This window comes from Chiloscyllium punctatum, chromosome 28, assembly GCF_047496795.1.
Source record: "Chiloscyllium punctatum isolate Juve2018m chromosome 28, sChiPun1.3, whole genome shotgun sequence".
Taxonomy (NCBI): domain Eukaryota; kingdom Metazoa; phylum Chordata; class Chondrichthyes; order Orectolobiformes; family Hemiscylliidae; genus Chiloscyllium; species Chiloscyllium punctatum.
The window spans coordinates 83,479,757-83,499,879 of record NC_092766.1 but is presented as its reverse complement, the minus strand read 5'-3'; the positions used below and the strand labels follow the sequence as shown (position 1 = coordinate 83,499,879).

The window sequence follows — 20,123 nt, the reverse complement described above, 5'->3', positions numbered from 1 at the left end:
TATTTGGCCCCAAACCCTCTCAACCCATCCTATCCAGAAACTCATGCAATTTTCAGAGCCTCCTCCGCTTCCTCTGGGAGCTCATTCCATACACGCACAACCTTCTGTGTGGGAAATGTGCCTCAGGTCCTTTGTCAATTTCAGCCCACTCACCTTAAACCTATGCTCTCGAGTTTTCAACTCACCCCAACTTGGGTAAAACACGTAAATACTCAGTTTCCAACCCTTCCATTAGATCATGTCGCAGTCGTTACGCTGCAGGGAAAGTCGTCCCAGCCTAGTCGACCTCGCCCTACGGTCCAAACATTGACCACATCCTTGTCTATATTTTATCATCAATTTCACGTGTCTCTTTTTTATGTTTTGAAGATGTCAATTACGCTGGACAACAACGAGCTATTGGAAACAGAAAGGTGAAACGAAGAATGGCTTCAACTTTCAGTGCTGGATGCCCCTGAGCTGCCGGATGGGCGGCTGCGGCTTGTTTCTGTAGTGTAGTGGTCATCACGTTCGCCTCACACGCGAAAGGTCCCCAGTTCGAAACTGGGCAGAAACTGCTTTGTTCTTCATCGGCAGCCTTTTACATGGACAAGAACGGTGCTTTCTTGCTTGCTTTCCCATCTGCAAACCTGCCTTCGAAGTTGCTTGAACAAATCTGCTCGCGTAGTGAAATGTAATGCAATTCCATTTAATGACTGTGCAAAGAATTGTAAAGTTTTTATCCAAACTGGTTCTGATCATATGCAATTCTGTTTGAGAGTGTAGTTACCCCCTTCTGATTCTTCTACGAAAAGCAGTACCGCATTTGCATTCCTTGCGCAGGCGGCTCGGTTCAAAGACAGGGAAGAAGCTGATGCGCTGGTGTCACAGTCCACCACGGATTCCTGAACTTGTCTGTCTGTTAAATGTACCCCAAAGGCGTCTCTGAAAGGCCTCGTTTGGAAGCTGTCTGTCGTTATTCAACGTACGAGAATTGGCACCAGAGGTCCTGAATCATGTTTTGGAGCAGTTCGCACTTGAGTGGCTCTTTCAATCAGCAACAGCAATGAAAGAAATTACACTCTCAGAGGAACCTCTGGACCTGTGCTTTCATGGTGTCGCTAGTATTAAGGTGCGCCCCGAGACCTAAGCCACGTTGGAACTGAAACGGAGGAATCGACAGAGAGGTTTCAGAATGACATCGCATCCATTTGGTTTTCTTGAAATCACTGAGGAGCAGGAAAATGTAAACGGCGAAGTCGAGTGGGGAAGTCAGGCAGTTGCAGCTCTGGAGAAACTCCTTCTTTGTGACTCACTCAGCAACCAGACACGTGAAGGTGACTCAGAGGCGTGAGAGCTCTTCACATCGAGAACAAAAAGCAATCAAGGGCAGTTAGCACCTCTTCCGGAGTGGGGGTGGGGTGAGGTAATTACCTTTTGACTTTGTTACTATGTTGAGAAACTGCCTTTTAGATTGAGGTGAACAGAAAATGCATTTCTAATAAGCACCATGGAATTGAGCAAAATTTATTGAGTCGCTTCTCGTCGATTCCCACACAGGTTTCCAACTCAGTTGCTATCCATGTGGCTGATGTCCAGGAGTGAACATCTCTGCAGCAAATTGCACGGTTAGGGTAAAAGGCAAGGAAAGTGGCATCTCGAACTGGCTCCGAGGTCAGAGCATGCTCACAATGTGATCTGTCGTTCTCGAATAGGAATGCGACCTCCGGTTTTAGGGTGGAGTACATTGTTTGGGACTCTTTTTCTGCAAAACAGACACAGTGACTGAAATTACGCTGCACGGTATGATGTGGAACACGGCTTTGTGCATTTTCCCTGTAGTCCGGTGTGCTTCATGTTCCGCGTAAACGTGAAACTTGCCCTGTTTCAAGCAATGGGTGAAATCATTTAGCAAAGCAAGAATCGAAATTGCAGTAATGTCAAGCAGCTCGTGGTTATTTGACCAAATCATAACCGAACATATATTCTCACAGATACATTTGGAGCTGAAAGGAGTCTGAGAAGATAGACTCAGCTTACCATTGATTTTTGTCTGGATTGATGGGCTCTCATTATCTGCTGCGAAATTGATATTGTAGACGGGCACATCCCAGCAGCTGTGCGAGTCGGAGAGGGATCATGGAACCATTTTCATGTGACTTGGCATCTGTTGTTATGCAGGAGAGCACAGTTGGAAACGCAAGAAAATGGTGCGCGCGGCCGGCTGGTAGTGTGGCCGAGCGGTCTAAGGCGCTGGATCCAGGTTCCAGTCTCGAAAGGGGCGTGGGTTCGAATCCCACCACTGCCATTTCTGCAGATCAACTCCAACGCTGCAGCTTTTTTGTTAAAATGCTGTTTCTGTCCCCACTGTATTGATGTTGAAAACAAAAGTAAAATGGCTTTGCTTCCCGGGGAATTAACTGTGGTGTGGGATAGTGCCGAATATTTCAAAGTGTCTCTGTCTGTCATGATCGTGTTCGCCTCCCGCGCAGAAAATCGCAAGCAGCTGTGCTGTTCCAGGCAAGTTGAGCTTGTACTGGAACCGAATGGAGACCGGTATTTCATCGCTGTTGTGAAACAAAGTCCTGGGGTGACTCGACTCGTCGTTATTTGGTTTTTCGGCCAATGGGAAAATCGTTCCAACGAATTTCGATGTGATATGTTGTTGAATTTCTCCCATTTCCTTCGTTTCCGTCCTGGAGACATCGGAAGGGAAAGGTAATCTAATCGAGACTGTGATTGGTGAAATTCACTTTTTATGGCCCATTCTTATTAGGTTCTTTCTTTCTCTCTTTTCAGTATTGTCTGGGAAGTGGTGGTTCCCTAAGGCTGCAGTATGTGTGAAAGAGTAGTTTGGAATTGTCCTGTTGTTAGTTGTGAGATTACTTTATAAATCATGCCCTCGGACTGTCTCACATTTAGCATTCATGCACCTCTGTGTCTGAAAATGCATTAGGTATGCCAGCTTTGTTTGTGTTCCGTGTTAAATGCTTTCTGTTTTGCGATTCGCTCAATACTTTACGAGTTAACAGCGTTTCTGAGGAAACTTCCAGCTGCAAAAGTCCTTAACTGAGGATCTGGGAAAATTTCACAGAGTATGGTCAGTCGGAGCAAAAGTAAGGAAGTCGTTCCTTTCTGCAGTGTTTCGCAATACTACCTTTCCCGTGAGCATCGAACACAGTAAAGGATTGTGCCACAGACTGCGACGGCAAGCTCCGCTAAAAAGTAATCCTTTAAAGCAGGTGTAAGCAACACAACGTTTTTGGGGGACACCGCGTGGAAACAGATACTTCGGTGTATCTCGTCCATGCTCAGCACATAGCCAAATATAAACAAGTCCGGTTCCCCAGTATTTGGCCCCAAACCCTCTCAACCCATCCTATCCAGAAACTCATGCAATTTTCAGAGCCTCCTCCGCTTCCTCTGGGAGCTCATTCCATACACGCACAACCTTCTGTGTGGGAAATGTGCCTCAGGTCCTTTGTCAATTTCAGCCCACTCACCTTAAACCTATGCTCTCGAGTTTTCAACTCACCCCAACTTGGGTAAAACACGTAAATACTCAGTTTCCAACCCTTCCATTAGATCATGTCGCAGTCGTTACGCTGCAGGGAAAGTCGTCCCAGCCTAGTCGACCTCGCCCTACGGTCCAAACATTGACCACATCCTTGTCTATATTTTATCATCAATTTCACGTGTCTTTTTTTTATGTTTTGAAGATGTCAATTACGCTGGACAACAACGAGCTATTGGAAACAGAAAGGTGAAACGAAGAATGGCTTCAACTTTCAGTGCTGGATGCCCCTGAGCTGCCGGATGGGCGGCTGCGGCTTGTTTCTGTAGTGTAGTGGTCATCACGTTCGCCTCACACGCGAAAGGTCCCCAGTTCGAAACTGGGCAGAAACTGCTTTGTTCTTCATCGGCAGCCTTTTACATGGACAAGAACGGTGCTTTCTTGCTTGCTTTCCCATCTGCAAACCTGCCTTCGAAGTTGCTTGAACAAATCTGCTGGCGTAGTGAAATGTAATGCAATTCCATTTAATGACTGTGCAAAGAATTGTAAAGTTTTTATCCAAACTGGTTCTGATCATATGCAATTCTGTTTGAGAGTGTAGTTACCCCCTTCTGATTCTTCTACGAAAAGCAGTACCGCATTTGCATTCCTTGCGCAGGCGGCTCGGTTCAAAGACAGGGAAGAAGCTGATGCGCTGGTGTCACAGTGCACCACGGATTCCTGAACTTGTCTGTCTGTTAAATGTACCCCAAAGGCGTCTCTGAAAGGCCTCGTTTGGAAGCTGTCTGTCGTTATTCAACGTACGAGAATTGGCACCAGAGGTCCTGAATCATGTTTTGGAGCAGTTCGCACTTGAGTGGCTCTTTCAATCAGCAACAGCAATGAAAGAAATTACACTCTCAGAGGAACCTCTGGACCTGTGCTTTCATGGTGTCGCTAGTATTAAGGTGCGCCCCGAGACCTAAGCCACGTTGGAACTGAAACGGAGGAATCGACAGAGAGGTTACAGAATGACATCGCATCCATTTGGTTTTCTTGAAATCACTGAGGAGCAGGAAAATGTAAACGGCGAAGTCGAGTGGGGAAGTCAGGCAGTTGCAGCTCTGGAGAAACTCCTTCTTTGTGACTCACTCAGCAACCAGACACGTGAAGGTGACTCAGAGGCGTGAGAGCTCTTCACATCGAGAACAAAAAGCAATCAAGGGCAGTTAGCACCTCTTCCGGAGTGGGGGTGGGGTGAGGTAATTACCTTTTGACTTTGTTACTATGTTGAGAAACTGCCTTTTAGACTGAGGTGAACAGAAAATGCATTTCTAATAAGCACCATGGAATTGAGCAAAATTTATTGAGTCGCTTCTCGTCGATTCCCACACAGGTTTCCAACTCAGTTGCTATCCATGTGGCTGATGTCCAGGAGTGAACATCTCTGCAGCAAATTGCACGGTTAGGGTAAAAGGCAAGGAAAGTGGCATCTCGAACTGGCTCCGAGGTCAGAGCATGCTCACAATGTGATCTGTCGTTCTCGAATAGGAATGCGACCTCCGGTTTTAGGGTGGAGTACATTGTTTGGGACTCTTTTTCTGCAAAACAGACACAGTGACTGAAATTACGCTGCACGGTATGATGTGGAACACGGCTTTGTGCATTTTCCCTGTAGTCCGGTGTGCTTCATGTTCCGCGTAAACGTGAAACTTGCCCTGTTTCAAGCAATGGGTGAAATCATTTAGCAAAGCAAGAATCGAAATTGCAGTAATGTCAAGCAGCTCGTGGTTATTTGACCAAATCATAACCGAACATATATTCTCACAGATACATTTGGAGCTGAAAGGAGTCTGAGAAGATAGACTCAGCTTACCATTGATTTTTGTCTGGATTGATGGGCTCTCATTATCTGCTGCGAAATTGATATTGTAGACGGGCACATCCCAGCAGCTGTGCGAGTCGGAGAGGGATCATGGAACCATTTTCATGTGACTTGGCATCTGTTGTTATGCAGGAGAGCACAGTTGGAAACGCAAGAAAATGGTGCGCGCGGCCGGCTGGTAGTGTGGCCGAGCGGTCTAAGGCGCTGGATCCAGGTTCCAGTCTCGAAAGGGGCGTGGGTTCGAATCCCACCACTGCCATTTCTGCAGATCAACTCCAACGCTGCAGCTTTTTTGTTAAAATGCTGTTTCTGTCCCCACTGTATTGATGTTGAAAACAAAAGTAAAATGGCTTTGCTTCCCGGGGAATTAACTGTGGTGTGGGATAGTGCCGAATATTTCAAAGTGTCTCTGTCTGTCATGATCGTGTTCGCCTCCCGCGCAGAAAATCGCAAGCAGCTGTGCTGTTCCAGGCAAGTTGAGCTTGTACTGGAACCGAATGGAGACCGGTATTTCATCGCTGTTGTGAAACAAAGTCCTGGGGTGACTCGACTCGTCGTTATTTGGTTTTTCGGCCAATGGGAAAATCGTTCCAACGAATTTCGATGTGATATGTTGTTGAATTTCTCCCATTTCCTTCGTTTCCGTCCTGGAGACATCGGAAGGGAAAGGTAATCTAATCGAGACTGTGATTGGTGAAATTCACTTTTTATGGCCCATTCTTATTAGGTTCTTTCTTTCTCTCTTTTCAGTATTGTCTGGGAAGTGGTGGTTCCCTAAGGCTGCAGTATGTGTGAAAGAGTAGTTTGGAATTGTCCTGTTGTTAGTTGTGAGATTACTTTATAAATCATGCCCTCGGACTGTCTCACATTTAGCATTCATGCACCTCTGTGTCTGAAAATGCATTAGGTATGCCAGCTTTGTTTGTGTTCCGTGTTAAATGCTTTCTGTTTTGCGATTCGCTCAATACTTTACGAGTTAACAGCGTTTCTGAGGAAACTTCCAGCTGCAAAAGTCCTTAACTGAGGATCTGGGAAAATTTCACAGAGTATGGTCAGTCGGAGCAAAAGTAAGGAAGTCGTTCCTTTCTGCAGTGTTTCGCAATACTACCTTTCCCGTGAGCATCGAACACAGTAAAGGATTGTGCCACAGACTGCGACGGCAAGCTCCGCTAAAAAGTAATCCTTTAAAGCAGGTGTAAGCAACACAACGTTTTTGGGGGACACCGCGTGGAAACAGATACTTCGGTGTATCTCCTCCATGCTCAGCACATAGCCAAATATAAACAAGTCCGGTTCCCCAGTATTTGGCCCCAAACCCTCTCAACCCATCCTATCCAGAAACTCATGCAATTTTCAGAGCCTCCTCCGCTTCCTCTGGGAGCTCATTCCATACACGCACAACCTTCTGTGTGGGAAATGTGCCTCAGGTCCTTTGTCAATTTCAGCCCACTCACCTTAAACCTATGCTCTCGAGTTTTCAACTCACCCCAACTTGGGTAAAACACGTAAATACTCAGTTTCCAACCCTTCCATTAGATCATGTCGCAGTCGTTACGCTGCAGGGAAAGTCGTCCCAGCCTAGTCGACCTCGCCCTACGGTCCAAACATTGACCACATCCTTGTCTATATTTTATCATCAATTTCACGTGTCTTTTTTTTATGTTTTGAAGATGTCAATTACGCTGGACAACAACGAGCTATTGGAAACAGAAAGGTGAAACGAAGAATGGCTTCAACTTTCAGTGCTGGATGCCCCTGAGCTGCCGGATGGGCGGCTGCGGCTTGTTTCTGTAGTGTAGTGGTCATCACGTTCGCCTCACACGCGAAAGGTCCCCAGTTCGAAACTGGGCAGAAACTGCTTTGTTCTTCATCGGCAGCCTTTTACATGGACAAGAACGGTGCTTTCTTGCTTGCTTTCCCATCTGCAAACCTGCCTTCGAAGTTGCTTGAACAAATCTGCTCGCGTAGTGAAATGTAATGCAATTCCATTTAATGACTGTGCAAAGAATTGTAAAGTTTTTATCCAAACTGGTTCTGATCATATGCAATTCTGTTTGAGAGTGTAGTTACCCCCTTCTGATTCTTCTACGAAAAGCAGTACCGCATTTGCATTCCTTGCGCAGGCGGCCCGGTTCAAAGACAGGGAAGAAGCTGATGCGCTGGTGTCACAGTGCACCACGGATTCCTGAACTTGTCTGTCTGTTAAATGTACCCCAAAGGCGTCTCTGAAAGGCCTCGTTTGGAAGCTGTCTGTCGTTATTCAACGTACGAGAATTGGCACCAGAGGTCCTGAATCATGTTTTGGAGCAGTTCGCACTTGAGTGGCTCTTTCAATCAGCAACAGCAATGAAAGAAATTACACTCTCAGAGGAACCTCTGGACCTGTGCTTTCATGGTGTCGCTAGTATTAAGGTGCGCCCCGAGACCTAAGCCACGTTGGAACTGAAACGGAGGAATCGACAGAGAGGTTACAGAATGACATCGCATCCATTTGGTTTTCTTGAAATCACTGAGGAGCAGGAAAATGTAAACGGCGAAGTCGAGTGGGGAAGTCAGGCAGTTGCAGCTCTGGAGAAACTCCTTCTTTGTGACTCACTCAGCAACCAGACACGTGAAGGTGACTCAGAGGCGTGAGAGCTCTTCACATCGAGAACAAAAAGCAATCAAGGGCAGTTAGCACCTCTTCCGGAGTGGGGGTGGGGTGAGGTAATTACCTTTTGACTTTGTTACTATGTTGAGAAACTGCCTTTTAGATTGAGGTGAACAGAAAATGCATTTCTAATAAGCACCATGGAATTGAGCAAAATTTATTGAGTCGCTTCTCGTCGATTCCCACACAGGTTTCCAACTCAGTTGCTATCCATGTGGCTGATGTCCAGGAGTGAACATCTCTGCAGCAAATTGCACGGTTAGGGTAAAAGGCAAGGAAAGTGGCATCTCGAACTGGCTCCGAGGTCAGAGCATGCTCACAATGTGATCTGTCGTTCTCGAATAGGAATGCGACCTCCGGTTTTAGGGTGGAGTACATTGTTTGGGACTCTTTTTCTGCAAAACAGACACAGTGACTGAAATTACGCTGCACGGTATGATGTGGAACACGGCTTTGTGCATTTTCCCTGTAGTCCGGTGTGCTTCATGTTCCGCGTAAACGTGAAACTTGCCCTGTTTCAAGCAATGGGTGAAATCATTTAGCAAAGCAAGAATCGAAATTGCAGTAATGTCAAGCAGCTCGTGGTTATTTGACCAAATCATAACCGAACATATATTCTCACAGATACATTTGGAGCTGAAAGGAGTCTGAGAAGATAGACTCAGCTTACCATTGATTTTTGTCTGGATTGATGGGCTCTCATTATCTGCTGCGAAATTGATATTGTAGACGGGCACATCCCAGCAGCTGTACGAGTCGGAGAGGGATCATGGAACCATTTTCATGTGACTTGGCATCTGTTGTTATGCAGGAGAGCACAGTTGGAAACGCAAGAAAATGGTGCGCGCGGCCGGCTGGTAGTGTGGCCGAGCGGTCTAAGGCGCTGGATCCAGGTTCCAGTCTCGAAAGGGGCGTGGGTTCGAATCCCACCACTGCCATTTCTGCAGATCAACTCCAACGCTGCAGCTTTTTTGTTAAAATGCTGTTTCTGTCCCCACTGTATTGATGTTGAAAACAAAAGTAAAATGGCTTTGCTTCCCGGGGAATTAACTGTGGTGTGGGATAGTGCCGAATATTTCAAAGTGTCTCTGTCTGTCATGATCGTGTTCGCCTCCCGCGCAGAAAATCGCAAGCAGCTGTGCTGTTCAAGGCAAGTTGAGCTTGTACTGGAACCGAATGGAGACCGGTATTTCATCGCTGTTGTGAAACAAAGTCCTGGGGTGACTCGACTCGTCGTTATTTGGTTTTTCGGCCAATGGGAAAATCGTTCCAACGAATTTCGATGTGATATGTTGTTGAATTTCTCCCATTTCCTTTGTTTCCGTCCTGGAGACATCGGAAGGGAAAGGTAATCTAATCGAGACTGTGATTGGTGAAATTCACTTTTTATGGCCCATTCTTATTAGGTTCTTTCTTTCTCTCTTTTCAGTATTGTCTGGGAAGTGGTGGTTCCCTAAGGCTGCAGTATGTGTGAAAGAGTAGTTTGGAATTGTCCTGTTGTTAGTTGTGAGATTACTTTATAAATCATGCCCTCGGACTGTCTCACATTTAGCATTCATGCACCTCTGTGTCTGAAAATGCATTAGGTATGCCAGCTTTGTTTGTGTTCCGTGTTAAATGCTTTCTGTTTTGCGATTCGCTCAATACTTTACGAGTTAACAGCGTTTCTGAGGAAACTTCCAGCTGCAAAAGTCCTTAACTGAGGATCTGGGAAAATTTCACAGAGTATGGTCAGTCGGAGCAAAAGTAAGGAAGTCGTTCCTTTCTGCAGTGTTTCGCAATACTACCTTTCCCGTGAGCATCGAACACAGTAAAGGATTGTGCCACAGACTGCGACGGCAAGCTCCGCTAAAAAGTAATCCTTTAAAGCAGGTGTAAGCAACACAACGTTTTTGGGGGACACCGCGTGGAAACAGATACTTCGGTGTATCTCGTCCATGCTCAGCACATAGCCAAATATAAACAAGTCCGGTTCCCCAGTATTTGGCCCCAAACCCTCTCAACCCATCCTATCCAGAAACTCATGCAATTTTCAGAGCCTCCTCCGCTTCCTCTGGGAGCTCATTCCATACACGCACAACCTTCTGTGTGGGAAATGTGCCTCAGGTCCTTTGTCAATTTCAGCCCACTCACCTTAAACCTATGCTCTCGAGTTTTCAACTCACCCCAACTTGGGTAAAACACGTAAATACTCAGTTTCCAACCCTTCCATTAGATCATGTCGCAGTCGTTACGCTGCAGGGAAAGTCGTCCCAGCCTAGTCGACCTCGCCCTACGGTCCAAACATTGACCACATCCTTGTCTATATTTTATCATCAATTTCACGTGTCTTTTTTTTATGTTTTGAAGATGTCAATTACGCTGGACAACAACGAGCTATTGGAAACAGAAAGGTGAAACGAAGAATGGCTTCAACTTTCAGTGCTGGATGCCCCTGAGCTGCCGGATGGGCGGCTGCGGCTTGTTTCTGTAGTGTAGTGGTCATCACGTTCGCCTCACGCGCGAAAGGTCCCCAGTTCGAAACTGGGCAGAAACTGCTTTGTTCTTCATCGGCAGCCTTTTACATGGACAAGAACGGTGCTTTCTTGCTTGCTTTCCCATCTGCAAACCTGCCTTCGAAGTTGCTTGAACAAATCTGCTCGCGTAGTGAAATGTAATGCAATTCCATTTAATGACTGTGCAAAGAATTGTAAAGTTTTTATCCAAACTGGTTCTGATCATATGCAATTCTGTTTGAGAGTGTAGTTACCCCCTTCTGATTCTTCTACGAAAAGCAGTACCGCATTTGCATTCCTTGCGCAGGCGGCTCGGTTCAAAGACAGGGAAGAAGCTGATGCGCTGGTGTCACAGTGCACCACGGATTCCTGAACTTGTCTGTCTGTTAAATGTACCCCAAAGGCGTCTCTGAAAGGCCTCGTTTGGAAGCTGTCTGTCGTTATTCAACGTACGAGAATTGGCACCAGAGGTCCTGAATCATGTTTTGGAGCAGTTCGCACTTGAGTGGCTCTTTCAATCAGCAACAGCAATGAAAGAAATTACACTCTCAGAGGAACCTCTGGACCTGTGCTTTCATGGTGTCGCTAGTATTAAGGTGCGCCCCGAGACCTAAGCCACGTTGGAACTGAAACGGAGGAATCGACAGAGAGGTTACAGAATGACATCGCATCCATTTGGTTTTCTTGAAATCACTGAGGAGCAGGAAAATGTAAACGGCGAAGTCGAGTGGGGAAGTCAGGCAGTTGCAGCTCTGGAGAAACTCCTTCTTTGTGACTCACTCAGCAACCAGACACGTGAAGGTGACTCAGAGGCGTGAGAGCTCTTCACATCGAGAACAAAAAGCAATCAAGGGCAGTTAGCACCTCTTCCGGAGTGGGGGTGGGGTGAGGTAATTACCTTTTGACTTTGTTACTATGTTGAGAAACTGCCTTTTAGATTGAGGTGAACAGAAAATGCATTTCTAATAAGCACCATGGAATTGAGCAAAATTTATTGAGTCGCTTCTCGTCGATTCCCACACAGGTTTCCAACTCAGTTGCTATCCATGTGGCTGATGTCCAGGAGTGAACATCTCTGCAGCAAATTGCACGGTTAGGGTAAAAGGCAAGGAAAGTGGCATCTCGAACTGGCTCCGAGGTCAGAGCATGCTCACAATGTGATCTGTCGTTCTCGAATAGGAATGCGACCTCCGGTTTTAGGGTGGAGTACATTGTTTGGGACTCTTTTTCTGCAAAACAGACACAGTGACTGAAATTACGCTGCACGGTATGATGTGGAACACGGCTTTGTGCATTTTCCCTGTAGTCCGGTGTGCTTCATGTTCCGCGTAAACGTGAAACTTGCCCTGTTTCAAGCAATGGGTGAAATCATTTAGCAAAGCAAGAATCGAAATTGCAGTAATGTCAAGCAGCTCGTGGTTATTTGACCAAATCATAACCGAACATATATTCTCACAGATACATTTGGAGCTGAAAGGAGTCTGAGAAGATAGACTCAGCTTACCATTGATTTTTGTCTGGATTGATGGGCTCTCATTATCTGCTGCGAAATTGATATTGTAGCCGGGCACATCCCAGCAGCTGTACGAGTCGGAGAGGGATCATGGAACCATTTTCATGTGACTTGGCATCTGTTGTTATGCAGGAGAGCACAGTTGGAAACGCAAGAAAATGGTGCGCGCGGCCGGCTGGTAGTGTGGCCGAGCGGTCTAAGGCGCTGGATCCAGGTTCCAGTCTCGAAAGGGGCGTGGGTTCGAATCCCACCACTGCCATTTCTGCAGATCAACTCCAACGCTGCAGCTTTTTTGTTAAAATGCTGTTTCTGTCCCCACTGTATTGATGTTGAAAACAAAAGTAAAATGGCTTTGCTTCCCGGGGAATTAACTGTGGTGTGGGATAGTGCCGAATATTTCAAAGTGTCTCTGTCTGTCATGATCGTGTTCGCCTCCCGCGCAGAAAATCGCAAGCAGCTGTGCTGTTCCAGGCAAGTTGAGCTTGTACTGGAACCGAATGGAGACCGGTATTTCATCGCTGTTGTGAAACAAAGTCCTGGGGTGACTCGACTCGTCGTTATTTGGTTTTTCGGCCAATGGGAAAATCGTTCCAACGAATTTCGATGTGATATGTTGTTGAATTTCTCCCATTTCCTTCGTTTCCGTCCTGGAGACATCGGAAGGGAAAGGTAATCTAATCGAGACTGTGATTGGTGAAATTCACTTTTTATGGCCCATTCTTATTAGGTTCTTTCTTTCTCTCTTTTCAGTATTGTCTGGGAAGTGGTGGTTCCCTAAGGCTGCAGTATGTGTGAAAGAGTAGTTTGGAATTGTCCTGTTGTTAGTTGTGAGATTACTTTATAAATCATGCCCTCGGACTGTCTCACATTTAGCATTCATGCACCTCTGTGTCTGAAAATGCATTAGGTATGCCAGCTTTGTTTGTGTTCCGTGTTAAATGCTTTCTGTTTTGCGATTCGCTCAATACTTTACGAGTTAACAGCGTTTCTGAGGAAACTTCCAGCTGCAAAAGTCCTTAACTGAGGATCTGGGAAAATTTCACAGAGTATGGTCAGTCGGAGCAAAAGTAAGGAAGTCGTTCCTTTCTGCAGTGTTTCGCAATACTACCTTTCCCGTGAGCATCGAACACAGTAAAGGATTGTGCCACAGACTGCGACGGCAAGCTCCGCTAAAAAGTAATCCTTTAAAGCAGGTGTAAGCAACACAACGTTTTTGGGGGACACCGCGTGGAAACAGATACTTCGGTGTATCTCGTCCATGCTCAGCACATAGCCAAATATAAACAAGTCCGGTTCCCCAGTATTTGGCCCCAAACCCTCTCAACCCATCCTATCCAGAAACTCATGCAATTTTCAGAGCCTCCTCCGCTTCCTCTGGGAGCTCATTCCATACACGCACAACCTTCTGTGTGGGAAATGTGCCTCAGGTCCTTTGTCAATTTCAGCCCACTCACCTTAAACCTATGCTCTCGAGTTTTCAACTCACCCCAACTTGGGTAAAACACGTAAATACTCAGTTTCCAACCCTTCCATTAGATCATGTCGCAGTCGTTACGCTGCAGGGAAAGTCGTCCCAGCCTAGTCGACCTCGCCCTACGGTCCAAACATTGACCACATCCTTGTCTATATTTTATCATCAATTTCACGTGTCTTTTTTTTATGTTTTGAAGATGTCAATTACGCTGGACAACAACGAGCTATTGGAAACAGAAAGGTGAAACGAAGAATGGCTTCAACTTTCAGTGCTGGATGCCCCTGAGCTGCCGGATGGGCGGCTGCGGCTTGTTTCTGTAGTGTAGTGGTCATCACGTTCGCCTCACGCGCGAAAGGTCCCCAGTTCGAAACTGGGCAGAAACTGCTTTGTTCTTCATCGGCAGCCTTTTACATGGACAAGAACGGTGCTTTCTTGCTTGCTTTCCCATCTGCAAACCTGCCTTCGAAGTTGCTTGAACAAATCTGCTCGCGTAGTGAAATGTAATGCAATTCCATTTAATGACTGTGCAAAGAATTGTAAAGTTTTTATCCAAACTGGTTCTGATCATATGCAATTCTGTTTGAGAGTGTAGTTACCCCCTTCTGATTCTTCTACGAAAAGCAGTACCGCATTTGCATTCCTTGCGCAGGCGGCTCGGTTCAAAGACAGGGAAGAAGCTGATGCGCTGGTGTCACAGTGCACCACGGATTCCTGAACTTGTCTGTCTGTTAAATGTACCCCAAAGGCGTCTCTGAAAGGCCTCGTTTGGAAGCTGTCTGTCGTTATTCAACGTACGAGAATTGGCACCAGAGGTCCTGAATCATGTTTTGGAGCAGTTCGCACTTGAGTGGCTCTTTCAATCAGCAACAGCAATGAAAGAAATTACACTCTCAGAGGAACCTCTGGACCTGTGCTTTCATGGTGTCGCTAGTATTAAGGTGCGCCCCGAGACCTAAGCCACGTTGGAACTGAAACGGAGGAATCGACAGAGAGGTTACAGAATGACATCGCATCCATTTGGTTTTCTTGAAATCACTGAGGAGCAGGAAAATGTAAACGGCGAAGTCGAGTGGGGAAGTCAGGCAGTTGCAGCTCTGGAGAAACTCCTTCTTTGTGACTCACTCAGCAACCAGACACGTGAAGGTGACTCAGAGGCGTGAGAGCTCTTCACATCGAGAACAAAAAGCAATCAAGGGCAGTTAGCACCTCTTCCGGAGTGGGGGTGGGGTGAGGTAATTACCTTTTGACTTTGTTACTATGTTGAGAAACTGCCTTTTAGACTGAGGTGAACAGAAAATGCATTTCTAATAAGCACCATGGAATTGAGCAAAATTTATTGAGTCGCTTCTCGTCGATTCCCACACAGGTTTCCAACTCAGTTGCTATCCATGTGGCTGATGTCCAGGAGTGAACATCTCTGCAGCAAATTGCACGGTTAGGGTAAAAGGCAAGGAAAGTGGCATCTCGAACTGGCTCCGAGGTCAGAGCATGCTCACAATGTGATCTGTCGTTCTCGAATAGGAATGCGACCTCCGGTTTTAGGGTGGAGTACATTGTTTGGGACTCTTTTTCTGCAAAACAGACACAGTGACTGAAATTACGCTGCACGGTATGATGTGGAACACGGCTTTGTGCATTTTCCCTGTAGTCCGGTGTGCTTCATGTTCCGCGTAAACGTGAAACTTGCCCTGTTTCAAGCAATGGGTGAAATCATTTAGCAAAGCAAGAATCGAAATTGCAGTAATGTCAAGCAGCTCGTGGTTATTTGACCAAATCATAACCGAACATATATTCTCACAGATACATTTGGAGCTGAAAGGAGTCTGAGAAGATAGACTCAGCTTACCATTGATTTTTGTCTGGATTGATGGGCTCTCATTATCTGCTGCGAAATTGATATTGTAGACGGGCACATCCCAGCAGCTGTGCGAGTCGGAGAGGGATCATGGAACCATTTTCATGTGACTTGGCATCTGTTGTTATGCAGGAGAGCACAGTTGGAAACGCAAGAAAATGGTGCGCGCGGCCGGCTGGTAGTGTGGCCGAGCGGTCTAAGGCGCTGGATCCAGGTTCCAGTCTCGAAAGGGGCGTGGGTTCGAATCCCACCACTGCCATTTCTGCAGATCAACTCCAACGCTGCAGCTTTTTTGTTAAAATGCTGTTTCTGTCCCCACTGTATTGATGTTGAAAACAAAAGTAAAATGGCTTTGCTTCCCGGGGAATTAACTGTGGTGTGGGATAGTGCCGAATATTTCAAAGTGTCTCTGTCTGTCATGATCGTGTTCGCCTCCCGCGCAGAAAATCGCAAGCAGCTGTGCTGTTCCAGGCAAGTTGAGCTTGTACTGGAACCGAATGGAGACCGGTATTTCATCGCTGTTGTGAAACAAAGTCCTGGGGTGACTCGACTCGTCGTTATTTGGTTTTTCGGCCAATGGGAAAATCGTTCCAACGAATTTCGATGTGATATGTTGTTGAATTTCTCCCATTTCCTTCGTTTCCGTCCTGGAGACATCGGAAGGGAAAGGTAATCTAATCGAGACTGTGATTGGTGAAATTCACTTTTTATGGCCCATTCTTATTAGGTTCTTTCTTTCTCTCTTTTCAGTATTGTCTGGGAAGTGGTGGTTCCCTAAGGCTGCAGTATGTGTGAAAGAGTAGTTTGGAATTGTCCTGTTGTTAGTTGTGAGATTACTTTATAAATCATGCCCTCGGACTGTCTCACATTTAGCATTCATGCACCTCTGTGTCTGAAAATGCATTAGGTATGCCAGCTTTGTTTGTGTTCCGTGTTAAATGCTTTCTGTTTTGCGATTCGCTCAATACTTTACGAGTTAACAGCGTTTCTGAGGAAACTTCCAGCTGCAAAAGTCCTTAACTGAGGATCTGGGAAAATTTCACAGAGTATGGTCAGTCGGAGCAAAAGTAAGGAAGTCGTTCCTTTCTGCAGTGTTTCGCAATACTACCTTTCCCGTGAGCATCGAACACAGTAAAGGATTGTGCCACAGACTGCGACGGCAAGCTCCGCTAAAAAGTAATCCTTTAAAGCAGGTGTAAGCAACACAACGTTTTTGGGGGACACCGCGTGGAAACAGATACTTCGGTGTATCTCGTCCATGCTCAGCACATAGCCAAATATAAACAAGTCCGGTTCCCCAGTATTTGGCCCCAAACCCTCTCAACCCATCCTATCCAGAAACTCATGCAATTTTCAGAGCCTCCTCCGCTTCCTCTGGGAGCTCATTCCATACACGCACAACCTTCTGTGTGGGAAATGTGCCTCAGGTCCCTTGTCAATTTCAGCCCACTCACCTTAAACCTATGCTCTCGAGTTTTCAACTCACCCCAACTTGGGTAAAACACGTAAATACTCAGTTTCCAACCCTTCCATTAGATCATGTCGCAGTCGTTACGCTGCAGGGAAAGTCGTCCCAGCCTAGTCGACCTCGCCCTACGGTCCAAACATTGACCACATCCTTGTCTATATTTTATCATCAATTTCACGTGTCTCTTTTTTATGTTTTGAAGATGTCAATTACGCTGGACAACAACGAGCTATTGGAAACAGAAAGGTGAAACGAAGAATGGCTTCAACTTTCAGTGCTGGATGCCCCTGAGCTGCCGGATGGGCGGCTGCGGCTTGTTTCTGTAGTGTAGTGGTCATCACGTTCGCCTCACACGCGAAAGGTCCCCAGTTCGAAACTGGGCAGAAACTGCTTTGTTCTTCATCGGCAGCCTTTTACATGGACAAGAACAGTGCTTTCTTGCTTGCTTTCCCATCTGCAAACCTGCCTTCGAAGTTGCTTGAACAAATCTGCTCGCGTAGTGAAATGTAATGCAATTCCATTTAATGACTGTGCAAAGAATTGTAAAGTTTTTATCCAAACTGGTTCTGATCATATGCAATTCTGTTTGAGAGTGTAGTTACCCCCTTCTGATTCTTCTACGAAAAGCAGTACCGCATTTGCATTCCTTGCGCAGGCGGCTCGGTTCAAAGACAGGGAAGAAGCTGATGCGCTGGTGTCACAGTGCACCACGGATTCCTGAACTTGTCTGTCTGTTAAATGTACCCCAAAGGCGTCTCTGAAAGGCCTCGTTTGGAAGCTGTCTGTCGTTATTCAACGTACGAGAATTGGCACCAGAGGTCCTGAATCATGTTTTGGAGCAGTTCGCACTTGAGTGGCTCTTTCAATCAGCAACAGCAATGAAAGAAATTACACTCTCAGAGGAACCTCTGGACCTGTGCTTTCATGGTGTCGCTAGTATTAAGGTGCGCCCCGAGACCTAAGCCACGTTGGAACTGAAACGGAGGAATCGACAGAGAGGTTACAGAATGACATCGCATCCATTTGGTTTTCTTGAAATCACTGAGGAGCAGGAAAATGTAAACGGCGAAGTCGAGTGGGGAAGTCAGGCAGTTGCAGCTCTGGAGAAACTCCTTCTTTGTGACTCACTCAGCAACCAGACACGTGAAGGTGACTCAGAGGCGTGAGAGCTCTTCACATCGAGAACAAAAAGCAATCAAGGGCAGTTAGCACCTCTTCCGGAGTGGGGGTGGGGTGAGGTAATTACCTTTTGACTTTGTTACTATGTTGAGAAACTGCCTTTTAGATTGAGGTGAACAGAAAATGCATTTCTAATAAGCACCATGGAATTGAGCAAAATTTATTGAGTCGCTTCTCGTCGATTCCCACACAGGTTTCCAACTCAGTTGCTATCCATGTGGCTGATGTCCAGGAGTGAACATCTCTGCAGCAAATTGCACGGTTAGGGTAAAAGGCAAGGAAAGTGGCATCTCGAACTGGCTCCGAGGTCAGAGCATGCTCACAATGTGATCTGTCGTTCTCGAATAGGAATGCGACCTCCGGTTTTAGGGTGGAGTACATTGTTTGGGACTCTTTTTCTGCAAAACAGACACAGTGACTGAAATTACGCTGCACGGTATGATGTGGAACACGGCTTTGTGCATTTTCCCTGTAGTCCGGTGTGCTTCATGTTCCGCGTAAACGTGAAACTTGCCCTGTTTCAAGCAATGGGTGAAATCATTTAGCAAAGCAAGAATCGAAATTGCAGTAATGTCAAGCAGCTCGTGGTTATTTGACCAAATCATAACCGAACATATATTCTCACAGATACATTTGGAGCTGAAAGGAGTCTGAGAAGATAGACTCAGCTTACCATTGATTTTTGTCTGGATTGATGGGCTCTCATTATCTGCTGCGAAATTGATATTGTAGACGGGCACATCCCAGCAGCTGTGCGAGTCGGAGAGGGATCATGGAACCATTTTCATGTGACTTGGCATCTGTTGTTATGCAGGAGAGCACAGTTGGAAACGCAAGAAAATGGTGCGCGCGGCCGGCTGGTAGTGTGGCCGAGCGGTCTAAGGCGCTGGATCCAGGTTCCAGTCTCGAAAGGGGCGTGGGTTCGAATCCCACCACTGCCATTTCTGCAGATCAACTCCAACGCTGCAGCTTTTTTGTTAAAATGCTGTTTCTGTCCCCACTGTATTGATGTTGAAAACAAAAGTAAAATGGCTTTGCTTCCCGGGGAATTAACTGTGGTGTGGGATAGTGCCGAATATTTCAAAGTGTCTCTGTCTGTCATGATCGTGTTCGCCTCCCGCGCAGAAAATCGCAAGCAGCTGTGCTGTTCCAGGCAAGTTGAGCTTGTACTGGAACCGAATGGAGACCGGTATTTCATCGCTGTTGTGAAACAAAGTCCTGGGGTGACTCGACTCGTCGTTATTTGGTTTTTCGGCCAATGGGAAAATCGTTCCAACGAATTTCGATGTGATATGTTGTTGAATTTCTCCCATTTCCTTCGTTTCCGTCCTGGAGACATCGGAAGGGAAAGGTAATCTAATCGAGACTGTGATTGGTGAAATTCACTTTTTATGGCCCATTCTTATTAGGTTCTTTCTTTCTCTCTTTTCAGTATTGTCTGGGAAGTGGTGGTTCCCTAAGGCTGCAGTATGTGTGAAAGAGTAGTTTGGAATTGTCCTGTTGTTAGTTGTGAGATTACTTTATAAATCATGCCCTCGGACTGTCTCACATTTAGCATTCATGCACCTCTGTGTCTGAAAATGCATTAGGTATGCCAGCTTTGTTTGTGTTCCGTGTTAAATGCTTTCTGTTTTGCGATTCGCTCAATACTTTACGAGTTAACAGCGTTTCTGAGGAAACTTCCAGCTGCAAAAGTCCTTAACTGAGGATCTGGGAAAATTTCACAGAGTATGGTCAGTCGGAGCAAAAGTAAGGAAGTCGTTCCTTTCTGCAGTGTTTCGCAATACTACCTTTCCCGTGAGCATCGAACACAGTAAAGGATTGTGCCACAGACTGCGACGGCAAGCTCCGCTAAAAAGTAATCCTTTAAAGCAGGTGTAAGCAACACAACGTTTTTGGGGGACACCGCGTGGAAACAGATACTTCGGTGTATCTCGTCCATGCTCAGCACATAGCCAAATATAAACAAGTCCGGTTCCCCAGTATTTGGCCCCAAACCCTCTCAACCCATCCTATCCAGAAACTCATGCAATTTTCAGAGCCTCCTCCGCTTCCTCTGGGAGCTCATTCCATACACGCACAACCTTCTGTGTGGGAAATGTGCCTCAGGTCCTTTGTCAATTTCAGCCCAC

At 46.3% G+C, this 20,123-nt stretch overlaps 12 non-coding genes across 12 annotated transcripts; all 12 read left to right on the top strand.

The window, feature by feature from the left end:
- Window positions 1–483: 483 nt before the first annotated feature.
- trnav-cac (transfer RNA valine (anticodon CAC)) lies at window positions 484–556 on the top strand. The gene has a single exon. It is a non-coding gene; the product is annotated as a tRNA-Val (tRNA).
- A 1,649-nt stretch (window positions 557–2,205) lies between these two features.
- Window positions 2,206–2,287, top strand: trnal-cag (transfer RNA leucine (anticodon CAG)). The gene has a single exon. It is a non-coding gene; the product is annotated as a tRNA-Leu (tRNA).
- A 1,525-nt stretch (window positions 2,288–3,812) lies between these two features.
- Window positions 3,813–3,885, top strand: trnav-cac (transfer RNA valine (anticodon CAC)). Its single transcript has one exon. It is a non-coding gene; the product is annotated as a tRNA-Val (tRNA).
- Window positions 3,886–5,534: 1,649 nt separating this feature from the next.
- Window positions 5,535–5,616, top strand: trnal-cag (transfer RNA leucine (anticodon CAG)). The gene has a single exon. It is a non-coding gene; the product is annotated as a tRNA-Leu (tRNA).
- A 1,525-nt stretch (window positions 5,617–7,141) lies between these two features.
- trnav-cac (transfer RNA valine (anticodon CAC)) lies at window positions 7,142–7,214 on the top strand. Its single transcript has one exon. It is a non-coding gene; the product is annotated as a tRNA-Val (tRNA).
- Window positions 7,215–8,863: 1,649 nt separating this feature from the next.
- Window positions 8,864–8,945, top strand: trnal-cag (transfer RNA leucine (anticodon CAG)). The gene has a single exon. It is a non-coding gene; the product is annotated as a tRNA-Leu (tRNA).
- Window positions 8,946–10,470: 1,525 nt separating this feature from the next.
- Window positions 10,471–10,543, top strand: trnav-cac (transfer RNA valine (anticodon CAC)). Its single transcript has one exon. It is a non-coding gene; the product is annotated as a tRNA-Val (tRNA).
- A 1,649-nt stretch (window positions 10,544–12,192) lies between these two features.
- Window positions 12,193–12,274, top strand: trnal-cag (transfer RNA leucine (anticodon CAG)). The gene has a single exon. It is a non-coding gene; the product is annotated as a tRNA-Leu (tRNA).
- Window positions 12,275–13,799: 1,525 nt separating this feature from the next.
- trnav-cac (transfer RNA valine (anticodon CAC)) lies at window positions 13,800–13,872 on the top strand. The gene has a single exon. It is a non-coding gene; the product is annotated as a tRNA-Val (tRNA).
- Window positions 13,873–15,521: 1,649 nt separating this feature from the next.
- Window positions 15,522–15,603, top strand: trnal-cag (transfer RNA leucine (anticodon CAG)). Its single transcript has one exon. It is a non-coding gene; the product is annotated as a tRNA-Leu (tRNA).
- Window positions 15,604–17,128: 1,525 nt separating this feature from the next.
- trnav-cac (transfer RNA valine (anticodon CAC)) lies at window positions 17,129–17,201 on the top strand. The gene has a single exon. It is a non-coding gene; the product is annotated as a tRNA-Val (tRNA).
- Window positions 17,202–18,850: 1,649 nt separating this feature from the next.
- trnal-cag (transfer RNA leucine (anticodon CAG)) lies at window positions 18,851–18,932 on the top strand. Its single transcript has one exon. It is a non-coding gene; the product is annotated as a tRNA-Leu (tRNA).
- The last annotated feature ends 1,191 nt before the right edge of the window (window positions 18,933–20,123 follow it).